Source organism: Herpailurus yagouaroundi, unplaced genomic scaffold (genome assembly GCF_014898765.1).
Source record: "Herpailurus yagouaroundi ecotype Mexico unplaced genomic scaffold, PumYag 201, whole genome shotgun sequence".
NCBI classification, from domain to species: Eukaryota; Metazoa; Chordata; class Mammalia; order Carnivora; family Felidae; genus Herpailurus; species Herpailurus yagouaroundi.
The window spans coordinates 504,003-524,188 of NW_024412432.1; the positions used below are offsets into that span (position 1 = coordinate 504,003).

Sequence of the window (20,186 nt, forward strand, 5' to 3'; positions counted from 1 at the left end):
ATAAAGGGAAACAAATTAGGTATAGTGGACCTTAATATACTCCCAGATTTTATACCAAATGTAGTAGAGAGCAACTGAAGTTCTGGAACAAAGGTTGGCAATACAGTACAATACAATACAAACAATACAACACAAAGGTTGGCAATACAGTGCAATAACTACAGGCCTTGAGCTGAATTCAACCTGATACCTGTTTTTATAAATTAAGATTTTGGAACTCAGCCATTTCAGTTCTTTTATGTATTGTCAGCTACTGCCTTTATACTACAAAGGCATAGTTGTCTAATGACAGGGACCAGATGGCCTACAAAGTCTGAAATATTTATTATCTGGCCTTTTACAGAAAAACTTTTTGCTAATCCATACTCTAGAACAATGGTGCTCAACAGAAGGTGATTTTGCCCACGACAGGACATTTAGCAATCTCTGGAGATATTTTTGGTTGTCACAACTGAGAGATGATATTACTAGTATTTCATGTAGAAACTAGGGATGCTGCTAAATATCTTATAAAGCACAGGACAACCACAGCTACCTCCATCATACGTGCACACAACCAAGAATCATCTGGTCCAAAATGTTAATAGTGACAAATTTGAGAAACTCTGCACTAAAATATATACATAGAATATTTAAAAAGTGAACCTAATAAATATCTAGATGCATCTTTTAAACTGTGTGCTCTAGAGGTCCAGGGAAGATGGCGGCGTAGGAGGACGCTGGGCTCACCGTGCGTCCTGCTGATCACTTAGATTCCACCTACACCTGCCTAAATAACCCAGAAAACCACCAGAGGATTAGCAGAACGGAGTCGCCGGAGCCAAGTGTAGATGAGAGGCCCACGGAAGAGGGTAGGAAGGGCGGCGAGGCGGTGCGCGCTCCACGGACTGGCAGGAGGGAGCCGGGGCGGAGGGGCGGCTCGCCGGCCAAGCAGAGCCCCCGAGTCTGGCTTGCAAAAAGCGGAGGGGCCTGACGGACTGTGTTCCGAGAGCAAGCGCGACTTAGCGGCTGGGAGGTCATAAGTTAACAGCTCTGCTCAGAAAGCGGGAAGGCTGGAGGACAAAGGGAAGGAAAGCTGCTGAGCCCCCAGACGACAGAGCTCAGTTTGGTGGGGAACAAAGGCGCTCGCCAGCGCCATCTTCCCCGCCCATCCCCCAGCCAAAATCCCAAAGAGAACCAGTTCCTGCCAGGGAACTTACTCGCTCCGCGCAAACACCCAACTCTGCTCTTCTGCGGAGCCAAACCTCCGGCAGCGGATCTGACTCCCTCCGGCTGCCACAGGGCCCCTCCTGAAGTGGATCACCTAAGGAGAAGCAAGCTAAGCCTGCCCCTCCTGCCCCTGTGCACCTTGCCTACCCACCCCAGCTAAGACGCCAGATCCCCAGCATCACAAGCCTGGCAGTGTGCAAGTAGCCCAGACAGGCCACCCCACCCCACAGTGAATCCCGCCCCTAGGAGAGGGGAAGAGAAGGCACGCACCAGTCTGACTGTGGCCCCAGCAGTGGGCTGGGGGCAGACATCAGGTCTGACTGCGGCTCCGCCCACCAACTTCAGTTATACACCGCAGCACAGGGGAAGTGCCCTGCAGGTCCTCACCACGCCAGGGACTATCCAAAATGACCAAGCGGAAGAATTCCCCTCAGAAGAATCTCCAGGAAATAACAACAGCTAATGAGCTGATCAAAAAGGATTTAAATAATATAACAGAAAGTGAATTTAGAATAATAGTCATAAAATTAATCGCTGGGCTTGAAAACAGTATAGCTGACAGCAGAGAATCTCTTGCTACAGAGATCAAGGGACTAAGGAACAGTCACGAGGAGCTGAAAAACGCTTTAAATGAAATGCATAACAAAATGGAAACCACCACAGCTCGGATTGAAGAGGCAGAGGAGAGAATAGGTGAACTAGAAGATAAAGTTATGGAAAAAGAGGAAGCTGAGAAAAAGAGAGATAAAAAAATCCAGGAGTATGAGGGGAAAATTAGAGAACTAAGTGATATACTAAAAAGAAATAATATACGCATAATTGGTATCCCAGAGGAGGAAGAGAGAGGGAAAGGTGCTGAAGGGGTACTTGAAGAAATAATAGCTGAGAACTTCCCTGAACTGGGGAAGGAAAAAGGCATTGAAATCCAAGAGGCACAGAGAACTCCCTTCAGACGTAACTTGAATCGATCTTCTGCACGACATATCATAGTGAAACTGGCAAAATACAAGGATAAAGAGAAAATTCTGAAAGCAGCAAGGGGTAAACGTGCCCTCACATATAAAGGGAGACCTATAAGACTCGTGACTGATCTCTCTTTTGAAACTTGGCAGGCCAGAAAGAGTTGGCACGAGATTTTCAGTGTGCTAGACAGAAAAAATATGCAGCCGAGAATCCTTTATCCAGCAAGCCTGTCATTTAGAATAGAAGGAGAGATAAAGGTCTTCCCAAACAAACAAAAACTGAAGGAATTTGTCACCACTAAACCAGCCCTACAAGAGATCCTAAGGGGGACCCTGTCAGACAAAGTACCAGAGACGTCACTACAAGCATAAAACATACAGACATCACAATGACTCTAAACCCATATCTTTCTATAATAACACTGAATGTAAATGGATTAAATGCGCCAACCAAAAGACATAGGGTATCAGAATGGATAAAAAAACAAGACCCATCTATTTGCTGTCTACAAGAGACTCATTTTAGACCTGAGGACACCTTTAGATTGAGAGTGATGGGATGGAGAACTATTTATCATGCTACTGGAAGCCAAAAGAAAGCTGGAGTAGCCATACTTATATCAGACAAACTAGACTTTAAATTAAAGGCTGTAACAAGAGATGAAGAAGGACATTATATAATAGTGACAGGGTCTATCCATCAGGAAGAGCTAACAATTATAAATGTCTATGCGCCGAATACCGGAGCCCCCAAATATATAAAGCAATTACTCATAAACACAAGCAACCTTATTGATAAGAATGTGGTAATTGCAGGGGACTTTAACACCCCACTTACAGAAATGGATAGATCATCTAGACACACGGTCAATAAAGAAACAAGGGCCCTGAATGAGACATTGGATCAGATGGACTTGACAGATCTATTTAGAACTCTGCATCCCAAAGCAACAGAATATACTTTCTTCTCGAGTGCACATGGAACATTCTCCAAGATAGATCATATACTGGGTCACAAAACAGCCCTTCATAAGTTTACAAGAATTGAAATCATACCATGCATACTTTCAGACCACAATGCTATGAAGCTTGAAATCAACCACAGAAAAAAGACTGGAAAACCTCCAAAAGCATGGAGGTTAAAGAACACCCTACTAACGAATGAGTGGGTCAACCAGGCAAATAGAGAAGAAATTAAAAAATATATGGAAACAAACGAAAATGAAAATACAACAATCCAAACGCTTTGGGACGCAGCGAAGGCAGTCCTGAGAGGAAAATACATTGCAATCCAGGCTTATCTCAAGAAACAAGAAAAATCCCAAATACAAAATCTAACAGCACACCTAAAGGAAATAGAAGCAGAACAGCAAAGGCAGCCTAAACCCAGCAGAAGAAGAGAAATAATAAAGATCAGAGCAGAAATAAACAATATAGAATCTAAAAAAACTGTAGAGCAGATCAATGAAACCAAGAGTTGGTTTTTTGAAAAAATAAACAAAATTGACAAACCTCTAGCCAGGCTTCGCAAAAAGAAACGGGAGATGACCCAAATAGATAAAATCATGAATGAAAATGGAATTATTACAACCAATCCCTCAGAGATACAAACAATTATCAGGGAATACTACGAAAAATTATACGGCAACAAATTGGACAACCTGGAAGAAATGGACAAATTCCTGAGCACCCACACTCTTCCAAAACTCAATCAGGAGGAAATAGAAAGCTTAAACAGACCCATCACCAGCGAAGAAATTGAATCGGTTATCAAAAATCTCCCAACAAATAAGAGTCCAGGACCAGATGGCTTCCCAGGGGAGTTCTACCAGACGTTTAAAGCAGAGATAATACCTATCCTTCTCAAGCTATTCCAAGAAATAGAAAGGGAAGGAAAACTTCCAGACTCATTCTATGAAGCCAGTATTACTTTGATTCCTAAACCAGACAGAGACCCAGTAAAAAAAGAGAACTACAGGCCAATATCCCTGATGAATATGGATGCCAAAATTCTCAATAAGATACTAGCAAATCGAACTCAACGGCATATAAAAAGAATTGTTCACCATGATCAAGTGGGATTCATTCCTGGGATGCAGGGCTGGTTCAACATTCGCAAATCAATCAACGTGATACACCACATTAACAAAAAAAAAGAGAAAAACCATATGATCCTGTCAATCGATGCAGAAAAGGCCTTTGACAAAATCCAGCACCCTTTCTTAATAAAAACCCTTGAGAAAGTCGGGATAGAAGGAACATACTTAAAGATCATAAAAGCCATTTATGAAAAGCCCACAGCTAACATCATCCTCAACGGGGAAAAACTGAGAGCTTTTTCCCTGAGATCAGGAACACGACAGTGATGCCCACTCTCACCGCTGTTGTTTAACATAGTGCTGGAAGTTCTAGCATCAGCAATCAGACAACAAAAGGAAATCAAAGGCATCCAAATTGGCAAAGATGAAGTCAAGCTTTCGCTTTTTGCAGATGACATGATATTATACATGGAAAATCCGACAGACTCCACCAAAAGTCTGCTAGAACTGATACATGAATTCAGCAAAGTTGCAGGATACAAAATCAATGTACAGAAATCAGTTGCATTCTTATACACTAACAATGAGGTAACAGAAAGACAAATAAGGAATCTGATCCCATTCACAATTGCACCAAGAAGCATAAAATACCTAGGAATAAATCTAACCAAAGATGTACAAGATCTGTATGCTGAAAACTATAGAAAGCTTATGAAGGAAATTGAAGAAGATTTAAAGAAATGGAAAGACATTCCCTGCTCATGGATTGGAAGAATAAATATTGTCAAAATGTCAATACTACCCAAAGCTATCTACACATTCAATGCAATCCCAATCAAAATTGCACCAGCATTCTTCTCGAAACTAGAACAAGCAATCTTAAATTCATATGGAACCACAAAAGGCCCCGAATAGCCAAAGTAATTTTGAAGAAGAAGACCAAAGCAGGAGGCATCACAATCCCAGACTTTAGCCTCTACTACAAAGCTGTCATCATCAAGACAGCATGGTATTGGCACAAAAACAGACACATAGACCAATGGAATAGAATAGAAACCCCAGAACTAGACCCACAAACGTATGGCCAACTCATCTTTGACAAAGCAGGAAAGAACATCCAATGGAAAAAAGACAGTCTCTTTAACAAATGGTGCTGGGAGAACTGGACAGCAACATGCAGAAGGTTGAAACTAGACCACTTTCTCACACCATTCACAAAAATAAACTCAAAATGGATCAAGGACCTGAATGTGAGACAGGAAACCATCAAAACCCTAGAGGAGAAAGCAGGAAAAGACCTCTCTGACCTCAGCCGTAGCAATCTCTTACTCGACACATCCCCAAAGGCAAGGGAATTAAAAGCAAAAGTGAATTACTGGGACCTTTTGAAGATAAAAAGCTTCTGCACAGCAAAGGAAACAACCAACAAAACTAAAAGGCAACCAACGGAATGGGAAAAGATATTTGCAAATGACATATCAGACAAAGGGCTAGTATCCAAAATCTATAAAGAGCTCACCAAACTCCACACCCGAAAAGCAAATAACCCAGTGAAGAAATGGGCAGAAAACATGAATAGACACTTCTCTAAAGAAGACATCCGGATGGCCAACAGGCACATGAAAAGATGTTCAGCGTCGCTCCTTATCAGGGAAATACAAATCAAAACCACACTCAGATATCACCTCATGCCAGTCAGAGTGGCCAAAATGAACAAATCAGGAGACTATAGATGCTGGAGAGGATGTGGAGAAACGGGAACCCTCTTGCACTGTTGGTGGGAATGCAAATTGGTGCAGCCGCTCTGGAAAGCAGTGTGGAGGTTCCTCAGAAAATTAAAAATAGACCTACCCTATGACCCAGCAATAGCACTGCTAGGAATTTATCCAAGGGACACAGGAGTACTGATGCATAGGGGCACTTGTACCCCAATGTTCATAGCAGCACTCTCAACAATAGCCAAATTATGGAAAGAGCCTAAATGTCCATCAACTGATGAATGGATAAAGAAATTGTGGTTTATATACACTATGGAATACTACGTGGCAATGAGAAAAAATGAAATATGGCCTTTTGTAGCAACGTGGATGGAACTGGAGAGTGTGATGCTAAGTGAAATAAGCCATACAGAGAAAGACAGATACCATATGGTTTCACTCTTATGTGGATCCTGAGAAACTCAACAGGAACCCATGGGGGAGGGGAAGGAAGAAAAAAAAAAAAGAGGTTAGAGTGGGAGAGAGCCAAAGCATAAGAGACTGTTGAGAACTGAGAGCAAACTGAGGGTTGATGGGGGGTGGGAGGGAGGAGAGGGTGGGTGATGGGTATTGAGGAGGGCACCTTTTGGGATGAGCACTGGGTGTTGTATGGAAACCAATTTGACAATAAATTTCATATATAAATAAAAAAAATAAAAAAATAAACTGTGTGCTCTAAAAATAATTAACCAATGTTGACGGTACATTCAGAAAATATAAAAGTATATTAGAACCAAAAAAAAACTTTCAATAAACTCCACAAAATACAAATATCACAGTTCAGTAAAATTAGAAATTGAAAATAATGTAAACAAAACTAAAATCTGATCATTTAAAAATCTTGAAATGAAATGAAAAATCTATTCAGATATGTAAGCACAACTGTGGAGTAGGAGGCTCCAAGCTCTTGTTTCTCCCATAGAACTACTGGGGGGGGAGGGGGGGATCCTGTCTGAACCAACTTTGTCATAGCTGTGGAAAAAGTCAAAGGTTTATAGCAATCAGGCAAACATCTGATCAAGAAAAAACATCTTCAAACTAATAGGAAAATTTTGTGACACTTGTACTCATTCCTTCCCCTTGCAGTCATGACAGTGATTTTGGTGTTGAAGCAGCAGCAGCAGTTCAGTTTCCAGTTCCCTTCCTTGAGCTGGGAACAAAGCAGACCTTTCTTGAAAGTTGTGTGTACCTGTTTTAAACTGGGAGATACAAGGCACATGTCTGTTACATATAACTTGGAAGTTGGGCAGATACATGGTGGGAGCTGCTCTTAATACCTATAAGATTCACAGATGTCTGGGGCAAGAGATTACAAGTGAAAATATATAATAGGCCATTTGAGGTCTGGAGAAGCTGAGGTGAGACTGTTTAAGAAATTAGAACATTCGGAAGCAGCCATGTATACAAAGGAATTTAGAAAGCCACATGCATGCCCAGAAAAACCTAAGAAGACTTTAAGCTTTCACCTTGGGTTGATTCCTAGGCTCAGGACAAATTTAGCTAAGTGCTAAAGGACTACTCTAACATAAGGTCAATTTGCAAAGCCCAGGGGGAGTTCTTGGTATTCAGGGAAATCTTTGTTAAAACATTAGCTAAACATGAGCTAAAGGAATAGAGACTTCAGTTACCACACAGAGCAAAAAGCAGTTTTTGCAAAAATAGATGAGAAGTCTCAAAAAATGGAGTACTACAGTCTTTGACAATCAAAAAACTAAACACCAGACCCTAAAGAATGGGGAGGATCTGAATTCCAGAGTTACCATGTTATAATAGTCAAACAAATAATTTTCAACAACAACAACAAAAAATCACACATAATATGGTGATCCCAGGAGAAGAGAGAGAAAGATTATTTTAAGAAATAATGGCTGAAATTTCCTCAAATTTGCTGAAAGATACATATCTACAACAAGGTGAACAAACTCCAAGTTGGATAAACTCAAAGAAACTCAACTTGGGACACAGTATAATCAAATTACCAAAAGACAAAGACAAAAAGAATCTTCAGAGCAGCAAGAAAGAAACAATTCATTACTGCTTCATTGATAGTCTCAGCCTATCAATAATGACAGCAGCTAGGAATTCCTGAGGCACTCCCTTGGGCCCATGCTGCTTGTGACACTTCCCAGCTGGAGCCAATGTTGTAGTGGGACCAGCCCTGGCAACTCTTATATGATTATAAGCTGCACCTCAGAAACAACTGTCAGGGAACTTTGAAAAAACAAGGCTTTCTGAAAGGGGAACTCAATGGGTGGAGGAGGCTTGACTCCTTATTTAGTTGTTTAGCCAGTAGTTCTGTCATACTGGGGGCAGTATGTTTATTCAAGATGGATATCTTTGAAATGGATGTCTCCAACAATCAAAGCTTAATGTCAGCCTCTTACACTATAATCAAAAAAGCTAATGTCAGGCACTTACACTGTAATTACTTATAAGGGATCTTCAAGGAAATTATCAGGTAATTTCTAATAAGAAACCTTGGAAACCAGAAGACAATAGGATTGTATATTTAAGGTGCTAAAAGAAAAAAAAAATGTCCAGCCTGAAATTCTATATCCAGCAAGACATTTACTGAAAAACAAGGCAGAAATTAAGACCCAGATAAACAAAAGCTGAGGGCAGTCATTACTACTACACATGCCCTTCTAGAAATACTAAAGGAAATCCTTCAGGTTGAAATGAAAGAATGCCAGACAGTAATTGGAAGCCACATGAAGAAATAAAGATCTTTAGTTAAAGTAAACATGTGGACAAGTACATACACCAATATTATTGTAATTTTGGTTTTTAACTTTTTTCTACTGATTTTAAGAGACAGATACATAAAAAATAATTATAAGTCTATGTTATTATACACATAATGTATAAAGATGTAATTTCTGATATCAGTAACATAAAGAAGAGGAATGGAGCTATTTGGGAGTAGAAAATTTGTATGCAATTGAAGTTAAGTTGGCATCAATTAAAATTAGATTGCTCCAACTTCAACATATTATATATAACATCTATGGTAACCACAATAAAAATATCTATAAAATATACACAAAATGAAATGAAAATGGGTTCAAAGTGTATCACTACAAAAATCAAGTAAACACAAATGAAGGACGTAATGGAAGATATGAGGAGCAAAAAAGCTGTAAGACTACACAAGGAAAGAACAAAATATCACAGGTAAGCCCTTGTTTATCAGTAATTACTTTCAGTGTAAATAGATTAAACTCTCAAGTGGGTAGTGATTAGCAGAATGAATTTTAAAATGATCCAGGAATATGCTGCTTACAAATGACATACTTTGGATCTATTTCAACAAAAGTGAAGGGATAGAAAAAGATGTCCTATACAAATAGTAACCAAAAGACAGCTTGGATGCCTATACTATTATCAGATAAAATAGACTTTACATCAGAAACTGTCACAAGAGAGAAATGAAGGTGATATTTTATTGATTAAAGAATTTATTCACTGAAATAAATAACAATCACTAATATACATGCACTGAACACCAGACCTCCAAAATTTATGAAAAAATTGACAAAATTGAAAGGGGAAATAGGTAATTCTACAATTACAGTTGGAGACGCCAATACACATAATCAGTAATGAATAGAACAACCAGTCAAAAGATTAATAAGGAAAAGATTATTTGAACAACCTGCAAACTAATTAAACTTAACAGATGTATAAAGAACACACCACCAAATAACAGCAGAGTATATATTTTTCTCAAGCACATGTGGGTCATTGTCCAGGGCAGATTATATGTTAGAACACAAAACAAATCTTAATAAATTTTAAAAGAATGGGGGGGGGGGGCACCTGGGTAGCTCAGTAGATTAAGTGGCCGACTTCGTCTCAGGTCATGATTTCGTGGTCCGTGAGTTTGAGCCCCGCGTCAGGCTCTGTACTGACCACTCAGAGCCTGGAGCCTGTTTCAGATTCTGTGTCTCCCTCTCTCTGACCCTCCCCCATTCATGCTCTGTCTCTGTCTCAAAAATAAATAAACATTAAAAAAAAATTTAAAACAATAAAAGACTGAAATTATAAAAAAAAAACAACTCTTCTCATCACAAACCTAGAAAAAAAAAACAAAGAAAACTTTAAAATTCACCAATAAATGGAAATTAGACAACACAACACTCTTTAAAAACAAAAAACAAAACAAAAACAAAAAAACCCAGAAGACAAGAAACGTCCCAGTCAGTATATCAACAGCATCAGGGTAAGCAAGAAAAGGACTTCACAAAGAGACTGACGTTTACACTTTTTGACAAAACTGAAATACACTGAATTACAGAGCAAATTCACTAAAACAATAAAGAAAATCTGTCCTTGTGAAGGTTATATTTTTACCCCCCCCAAATTGTTTCAATTTTGATAATTACACCACACACTGGTTAAGAAAATAAAGCATGGTATTTAGCAACAGGACAATCCTAACTACCTTGAGAGACACTGTGCTCACACTCACTGGCAACCACTGAAATCAGCAGGGCCAGGCACATAGATGGCCACCTATTTCTCTGCATAAGCCACTGCTGTCTCCTTACTGAAGCCCTGGATGGTGAGATCATAGACCACCTCCTCTACTTTTTTCAGATCATATTTGAAGCCATCACAGCAATTCCTCAGGGAGTCGTTTTTCGGGTTGGGAAGGCAGAAGCTAGAATTCAGTTCATTAATGAAAGTGTAGATGTGGAGGATCTGGGAGTAGCCTCCAACAGTCACACTGTTGACAGAGAGCCTTGAAAATTCGCTGGCAAGAATTAGAACTCCTGAAAGATGATCTTCTACATCCAGATGAAATCCTTTCTCCCAATATGGCTCAATGCCAAGAACTTCAGTAACCACTTCTGGAGTCATTAGTGTTTCTGATTCCAAATACACAACAAATGTTACCAAGAAGACCAAAAGCTGCAGCACAAACCCCCAGTGCTCATGAAATCCATAATACTGTTCAGCAGAGAACTTGGTCTCTGAAGACATTAAATGTGTTTTTACTGTACCAAAGTGTTCTCAAGCTTTCAAACACCTCTTTGGAATATCCTGAAAACCAGGACCCTGCTGGACCCCCTGCAGTAGAGTTAAAATCGCTCAAGCTGTTTGTTATAAACTTTGTACAACTTTTCAGATTTCCTCTTAGATGTCCTGCTTGGCAGCCAAAAAGCCCTGCAGCTCCACGAAGATCTCACTCACAGACATGCTGCCAGCTGCACAACAATCAGCCAGTGCACACAAGTGTGACCACCAAAAAGTATTTCAGAGACCACCAGCACATCAGTCACAATACCCAAGGCCACTACCATGTCCACCAGTTCCTATGCTTAAACGACACTCTTAACAAAATAGTGGGTCAAAGAAGAAATCACAGGGAAATTAACAAATACAAAGCAGTACTGAGTTAAATTTATAGTTGTAGGCTTCTCGGGAAAGTGGAGGAGTAGGAGGATCCTAAGCTCACCTCATCCTATGGATACAACTAGATAACACCCACATCAGTGTAAATAACCCAGAGAATAATCCAAAGACTGGCAGAACTGACTCTCCAAAGCCAAATGTAGAAAAGAGGCCACATCAAGGAGGATAGCAAGAGCAGAGATATGGTTGGGAGCTAAATGGACCTGCAGGACTGTCTGAGGGAGGGACACCATGGGCTCAGAAAGGGGAGAGAACAAGACCCACATTCCCAGCACTCCAGGCATGGGGAATCTGCACACAGAAGATGAATCTCCTAGAATTTGGCTTTGAAAACCAGAAAGGATGAATTTCATGAGTTCCCATAATCAATGGGGCTCAATACCCAGAACTTTAAAAATCAGCAGGCTTGGCTCTGAGAGAGCCAGAAGAGCGAAAAGAAACTCATTTGTCACCCTTAAAAAGAAAGTGCAAATAACAGCCCACAGAGATACAACAAAGAAGCAGCAGTTTGAAAAATCACTAAGGTATATGAAAGGGAGCAGATTTCAGAGCATGTGCTGGAGGGGCAAAGATCATTGGGAGACTTTTCCAAGAACAAAAGAGCTGGCAGGCACCATTTCCCTCTTCCACCCCCCAGTCTAGGCACACAGACACCTGAAAGAACTAGTTCAGCACCAATATTCACCACCTAAATTTCTAACAACATGCCCCTACCCCCTCTAGTATGCCTTGGCTGGAAGCTATTCAAAACAATGCCACAAGCCTGGCAGTGTGCAAACAGCCCCAACAGGGACCAGCACTAATCCAAAGTTAACTCTTGCCCTGGGAGGTTGGAAACGTAATCACACGCATCAGTTCAACTATGCCCCAGGAGTGGCCTGGGGGAAGATATCAGATCTAACTACAGGCCCCACCCACCAATGAAGGCCTCTCAGGGGACCATGCAGGAAAAGCTCTCTGCAGCTTGGTGGTACTATATCTCTGGCAAACACCTGGTTTGACTCAACTCAAGCCAAAAGCAGCCCCAGACTGACCCACTGATGACACAGGACCCAAACCTTGCTGATAACAGGAGAAGAACCATTGCAGATGACTGAAGGCAAAAGCAACTCAGCCACAACAGCAGGGTGTGTATAACACACAAAGCACACACCCCTGAAGCACCATGTTCTGATAAACAGGTGACAATGCACTGCAGGGCACAACAGGATCTCTTCTTCATAAGGCCACTACTTTCAAGAGCAGAAGACATAGCTGACTTTCCTAATACATACAGACACAGAATTAGACAAAAGAGGATATAGATGAATATGTCCCAAAATGAGAGAACAGAACAAAATCAAAGCAAGAGACTCAAGCGAAATGGAGATAAGTAATATGCCTGATAGAGAATACAAAAAAAGAAAAAATGGTCATAAAGATACTCACTGAACTTAAGAATGGAGGACCTGGTGAGAATCTTAACAAAAAGATACAAAACATAAAAAAGAATGAATCAGAAATAAAGAACTCAGCAACAAATTAAAAATATACCACACACAATACATAATAGATTGAAAGAAGCAGATCAGTGATCTGGAGGACAGGGTAATGGAAAGAAAGAAACTGAACAGGTGAGAAAAAAAATAATGAATCAAAATAGACTTACGGAATTCAGCAACACCTTCAAATGTAAAAACATTCCCATTATAGGAATCCCAGAAGGAGAAGGCATAAAACTTATTTGAAAAATTAATACCTGAAAACATCTTGAATCTGGGTAGGAAACAGAAATCCAGATCCAAGAGGTACATACAGCCTCAAACAAAATCAACACAAAAGTCCGCAATAAGACACATAGTACTTAAAATGGCAAAAAACAGTGATAAAGAGAGAATTTAAAAAGCAGCAAGAGAAAAGAAAATAGTTACATACAAGGCAAACTCCACAGGGCTATCAACTGAGTTTTCAGCAAAAATTTTTCAGGCCAGAAAGGAATGACAAGATATATTCAAAATGCTGAAAGGAAAAAAACCTGCAGCCAAGAATAATCTATCCAACAAGGCTACAATTCAGACATACAAGAAAGATAAAGACCAAATAGTAACACAAATCAAAAACCAATAACAGATATGCACTAAACAAAGAGAAAAGAATCCAAGTATATCACTATATAAAGCCAGCAAACCATGAGAGAAGAGAGCAAGAAAAGAAAGTAACAGAGAAGAACTACAAAATCAACCATAAAACAAGTAAAACAAACAAAAAAACAAGTAAAACAAGTAAAAACAAAAAAAAGTAAAAAATAGCAATAAGTACATGTCTACCACTAATTACTTTGAATGTAAATGGGCAAAAGTCTCCACTCAAAGGATATAGGGTGACAGAATGGATAAAAGAGCAAGTGCCATCCTTACACTGCCTACAAGAGACACATTTCAAACCTAAAGACACATGCAGATTGAAAATAAAAGGATGCAGAAGTATTTATCATACAAATGGATGTGAAAATGGGTAGCAATACTTGTATTGAACAAAATAACAAAAATTGTAACAAAGAAAGACACTATATAATCATAGAGGGAACACTCCAACAAAAAGATATAACATTTGTAAATATTTATGCACCCCAAATGGAAGACCCAAATACATAAAGCAGCTAATAACAAACCTAAAAGAAGTAATTGATAGTAATACCATAAAAGTAGAGGAGTTTAACACCAATTTACATTGATGGATAGTTCAATCAAATAGAAAATAAACAAGGAAACAGTGTTGTTGAATCACACAGATCTAACAGATATATTCAGAACATTCCGCCTTAAAACATCAGAATATACATTCTTTTCAAGGGCACATGGAACATTCTCCAGAATAGATTGCATATTAGTCCACAAACAAGTCTCCACATTAGGAAATATCAAATTATACCATGCATCTTTTTGACAACAATGCTATAAAACTAGAAATCAACTGCAAGAAAAAACCTGGAAAGAGTACAAATAAAGGGAGATTAAATAACATGTTACTAAACAATGAATGGGTCAACAAAGAAATCAAGGGAAAATAGAAAAATAACTTGAGACAAATGGAAATGAAAACACAACAGCCCACAATCTTTGGAATGCAAGAGAAGCGGTACTAAGAGGGAACTTTCTAGCAATACAGGAGTATAAGTAAGAAAAATCTCAAATAAACCACCTAACCTTACACCCAAAGGAGGTAGAAAAAGAACAAATGAAACCCAAAACCAATAGAAGAAAGGAAATAATAAAGATTAGAACAGAAATATGAAAAAGAAACTTAAAAAAAATAGAATTCTGTTCTATTCTATTCTCCTATTTCTAATGAAATCAGGAGCTGTTTCTTTGAAAAGATCAACAAAATTGAAAAACCTCTAGCCAGATATATCCAAAAGAAAGAGAGAGAGAACTCAAATAAACAAAATCAAAAATAAAAGAGGAGAAATATCAATCGCCACCACAGAAATACAAAGGGTTAAAAGAACATTTTATGAAAAATTATATGCCAACAAATTGAACAACCTAGAAGAAATGCATAAATTCCTAGAAATGTATAACATTCCAAAGCTGAAGAAGGAAGAAATAGAAAATATGAACAGACCAATTATCACAATGAGATTTAATCAGTAATCAAAAAACTCACAACAAACAAAAGTCCAGGACCAGATGATTTCACAGCTGAATTCTACCAGACATTTAAAGCAAACTTCTCAAACTATTTCAAAAAATAGGAGTGGAAGGAAAGCATTCATTCTATGAAGCCATAATTACCCTTGATACCACAATGAGATAAAGATACTATACACACACAAAAAGAGAGAATTACAGGCCAATATCTCTGATGAACGTAGATACAAAAATCGACAACAAAATACTAGCAAACCAAGTCCAACAATACATTTAAAAAATTCATTCACCCCAATCAAGTGGGATTTTTCCCAGGATGCAAGTATGGTTCAATACTTGCAAACCCATCAAAGTGATAACACTATGAAGAGGATAGAGACACAGTGTGGAGAGACTCTACTCTGGAAGAGGGGAATGGATCTGCGTGGTGCCTGGTCTTTTAGGACTTCAAGTTTTGAATCCCAGCTGCACGCCAAAGAAAAAACGCAGGAGAGTTGAGGCACAGAGCAAGCTGACTGCAGTCACTATTCTGTGAGGGCTGCCTGAATAGTGTGTGGGGTGTGAGATCCCCTGTCCACGGACAAAAGATTGGGGTGGCACCATTTTTCCCCAACACCACCACGATGGGACTTCAGAGAGCAACACAGCAGGCCCCAGTGAAGGTAGGACCCGCTTACAAAAAACTCGCCCCCTGTGCCTGCAACTGCTTATTCACTAGGGCAAGAATGACTCTGAGCAAACACAGTGGGCTTCTCCTCCAGAAGACCACCACAGCCAGCAACCCCCATGCACCAAGGGCACTTAAAATCAGTTGCTTCAAAATGACACCTGCAGTACTAGTGGAAATAGAACCAAGCTTACTTTCCCACCCCCCATCCCCTTATTCTTTTTTTAATTTTTTCTTCTTTTTTCTCTTGGAATCAAGCTCATAGTCTTGTTTTTGTTTTGTTTTGTTTTCATTTTCTTTCCTTTTTTGGGGGGGACAGATCAAGCTTCTTTCTTCTTTTGTTTTTCCTTCTTTTTCCTTTTCTTTTTCCTCCTCTTCTTCTTCTTCTCCTTTCTTTTTCTTTGAAATCAGCCTTATAGTTTTTGGGTTCTCTGGTTTTTTTCTTCCCTTTGCTTTCCTCTTTTTTTGGGGGATCGGGGTTTGTTTTAGTGTTCCTTTTTTCCAGGCTTATTTTAACAGACAAATCAAAGCAAACCTAGTTAAATGTCCAAAACCCATTGCAAACAAGGCTGAGCTGTGCAGAGGACTGACCAGTGGAAAGAGCAACCAAAACACATTTTGGCAGAGAAACAGTGTACGTAGCAGAATGCACACAGCATACACCATAAACACTTCCTGAAGTGCCAGGCCCTGTACAGTGGATGGTTCCTTTTTCATATAGCCTAGCTCTCAGGTGCAGAAAACATTACAAGCTTTCAAAACACACACAACAAAAACCCTAGAAACCTAGCCAAAATGACAAAGTGAAGGAATTCTCCCCCAAATGAAAGGTAAAGAAGAAATCACATCCAGGGTGTGGATGCCCAAATCCACAACACAGATATAAGGAATTTATCTGAACAAGAATTTAGAACAGTCATAAGACTACTAGCTGGGCTTAAAGAAATGTAGAAGACACCAGAGAAACCCTTGCTGGAGTGATCAAAGGCCTAAACTAGTCACACTGAAATAAATAATGCTATAACTGAGATGCAAAACCGACTGGATACAGTCACAATGAGGACTGAAGAAGCAGAGAAGAAAACAGGTAATACTGAAGATAAAATTGTGGAAAATAATCAAGCGGAAAAGAAGTTGGAAAAGAAATTATTAGATCATGAAGGGAGACTTAGAAAACATAGTGATTCCATAAAATGAAACAGTATCCATATCATAGGAGGCCCAGAAGAGGAAGAGCAGGAAAAAGGAGCAGAAAGTTTATTTAAAAAATTATATTTGATAACTTCCTTAATCTGGGGAAGGAAACAGGAATTCAAGTCAAAGAGGCATAGAGAACTCCTCTCAAAATCAACAAAAACAAGTCAACACCATAACATATCATAGTGAAACTTGCAAAATACAAAGATAAAGAGAGAATTTGGAAAGCAGTTAGCGACTAAAGATACTTAACCTAAAAGGGTAGACACATAAGGTTAGCAGCATACCTGTCTACTGAAACTTGGCAGGCCAGAAGGGAATGGCAAGAAATATTCAATGTGCTGGCTGGAGAAAGTATGCAGCCAAGAATTCTTATCCAGCAAGACTGTCATTCAGAATAGAAGGAGAGATAAAGAGTTTCCCAGACAAAAACTAAAGGAATTTATGACCACTAAACCAGCCCTGAAAGAAATTTTAAGGGGACTCTCTGAGTACAGGAAAAAAAAAAAAGAAGACCAAAGCAGCAAAGACTACAAAGAACCAGAGAACATCACCAGAAATACCAACTCTAAAGGTGACACAATGGGACTAAATTCATGTCTTTCAATAATCACTCTGAATTAAAAATGACTAAATGCTTCAATCAAAAGAAATAGGGTATCAGAATGGATAATAAAAAACAAAACCCACCTATATGTGACTCATTTTAGCCCTAAAGACAACTACAGATTGAAAGTAAGGGGATGGAAAACCATCTATCATGCTAATGAACATCGAAAGAAAGCTGGAGAACCCATACTTATACCAGACAAACTAGATTTTAAAACAAAGACTGTAACAAGAATGTCATTATATCATAATTAAGGGGTCTATCCATTAAGAAAAGCTAACAATTATAAATATTTATACCCTTAACTTGATAACACACAAACATATAAATCAATTACTCACAAATGTAAAGAAACTCATTGATAATATTACTATAAAGCTAGGGGACTTTAATACCACACTTACAGTAATAAACAGATCATATAAGCAGAAAACCAATAAGGAAACAATGGCTTTGAATGACACACTGGACCAGATGGACTTAACAGGTATATTCAGAACATTTCACCCTAAAGCAGCAGAATTCACATTTTCCCTAAGTGCACATGGAATATTCTCCAAAACAGATCACATACTGGGTGACAAATCAGCCCTCGACAGGTACAAAGCATCAAGATCATAGCATGCATATTTTCAGATCACAATGATATGAAATTTGAAATCAACCACAAGAAAAAAATTGGAAAGTCCTCCAATACATGGAGGTTAAAGAACATCTTAGTAAAGAATGAATGGGTTAACCAGGAAATTAAAGAAAATTTTTTTTAAAAATACATGAATGCCAATGAAAATGAAAACACGATGGTCAAACCCTTTGGGATGCAGCAAAGGCAGTCTTAACAGGAAAGTACATTGCTATTCAGGGCTACCTCAAGGAGCAATAAAGCTCCCAAATGCACAACCTAACATCACACCTAAAGGAGCTAGAAAAGATGCAACAAATAAAGCCTAAACTCTGCATAAGAGGGGAAATAATAAAAATTAAACCAGAAATAAACAATATAGAAAGAAAAAAATAGAATAGATAATGAAATTAAATGCTAGTTCTTTGAAAGAATAAATAAAATTGATAACGCCTCTAGCCAGACTTATCAAAAAGAAACAAGAGAGGACCCAAATAGATGAAATCACAAATTAAAGAGGAGAGATCACAACCAGCACTGCAGAAATACAATTATACGAGAATATTATGAAAACTTACATGCTGACAAACTGGCAAATCTGGGAGAAATGCATAAATTCCTAAAAACTCACACACTACCAAAAATGAAACAGGAAGAAATAAAAAATTTGAACAGACCCATAACAAGCAAAGCAATTGAATCAGTTATCAAAAATCTCCTGGGCCAAATGGCTTCCCACGGAAAATTCTACCAGACATTTAAAGAAGAGTTAATACCTATTCTTTGTTAACCGATCCAAAAAATAAAAATGGCAGGAAAGCTTCCAAACTCATTCTATGAAGCCAGCATTACCTTGATTCCAAAACTAGACAAACACCCCACTAAAAAGGAGAATTATGGGCCAATATCTCTGATGAAACTGGATGCAAAAATTCTCAGCAAGAGACTAGAAAATCGAATTCAAGAGTACATTAAAAGAATTATTCACCCTGATCAAGTGGGATTCATTCCTGGGTTTAAGGACTGGTTCAGGATTTGCAAATCAATCAACATGATACACCACATTAATAAAGGAAATGACAGGAACCATAGAACCCTCTTAATAGATACAGAAAAAGCATTTGACAAAATACAGCATCCTTTCTTGATAAAATCCCTCAAGGAAGTAGGGATAGAAGGAACATACCTCAACATCAAAACGCCATACACAAAAGACGCAAGGCTAACATCATCTTCAATGGGGAAAAACTGAGAGCTTTCCCACTAAGGTCAGGAACACAATAGGGATGTCCACTCTCACCATTGCTATTCAACACAGTACTGGAAGTCCTATCCTCAGCTATCAGACAACAAAGAAAAAAGAAAAGGCATCCAAATAGGTAAGGAAGAAGTCAAACTTTCACTCTTCACAGATGACATAATACTCTACATGGAAACCCCGAACAACTCTACCAAAAAACAGCTAGAATGGATACATGAATTCAGCAAAGTCACAGGATATAAAATCAATGTACAGAAATCGGTTGCATTTCTGAAGCAGTAGAAAGAGAAATCAAGTAATCAATTCCATTTACAGTTTCTTCAAAATCCAGATACCTAGGAATAAACCTAACCAAAGAGGTAAAGGAGCTATAGCCTGAAAATAATAGAAAGCTTATGATAGAAACTGAAGATGACACAAAGAAATGGAAAAACATTCCATGCTTATGGATTGGAAGAACAAATATTGTTAAAATGTCTATACTACCCAAAGAAATCAACACACTCAATGCAATCCCTATCAAAATAACAGTAGTATTCTTCACAGAGGTAGAAAAACAATTTTAAAATTTGTATGGAACCAAAAAAGACCCCGAATAGCCAATGTTGAAAAAGGAAATCACAGCTGGAGGCATCATAATTCCAGACTTCAAGCCTTATTAAAGCTGTAATCATCAAGACAGTACAGTGTTGGCACAAAAATAGACACTCAGATCAATGGAACAGAATAGAAAATCCAGAAATGGACCCACAAAGATGGCCAACTAATCTTCAACAAAGCAGGAAAGAATATCCAATGGAAAAACACAGTCTGTT

At 38.7% G+C, this 20,186-nt stretch overlaps 1 pseudogene; it reads right to left on the bottom strand.

The window, feature by feature from the left end:
* Positions 1–10,482: 10,482 nt before the first annotated feature.
* LOC121014163 (translin-like) lies at positions 10,483–11,320 on the bottom strand (annotated as a pseudogene).
* Between the last annotated feature and the right edge of the window lie 8,866 nt (positions 11,321–20,186).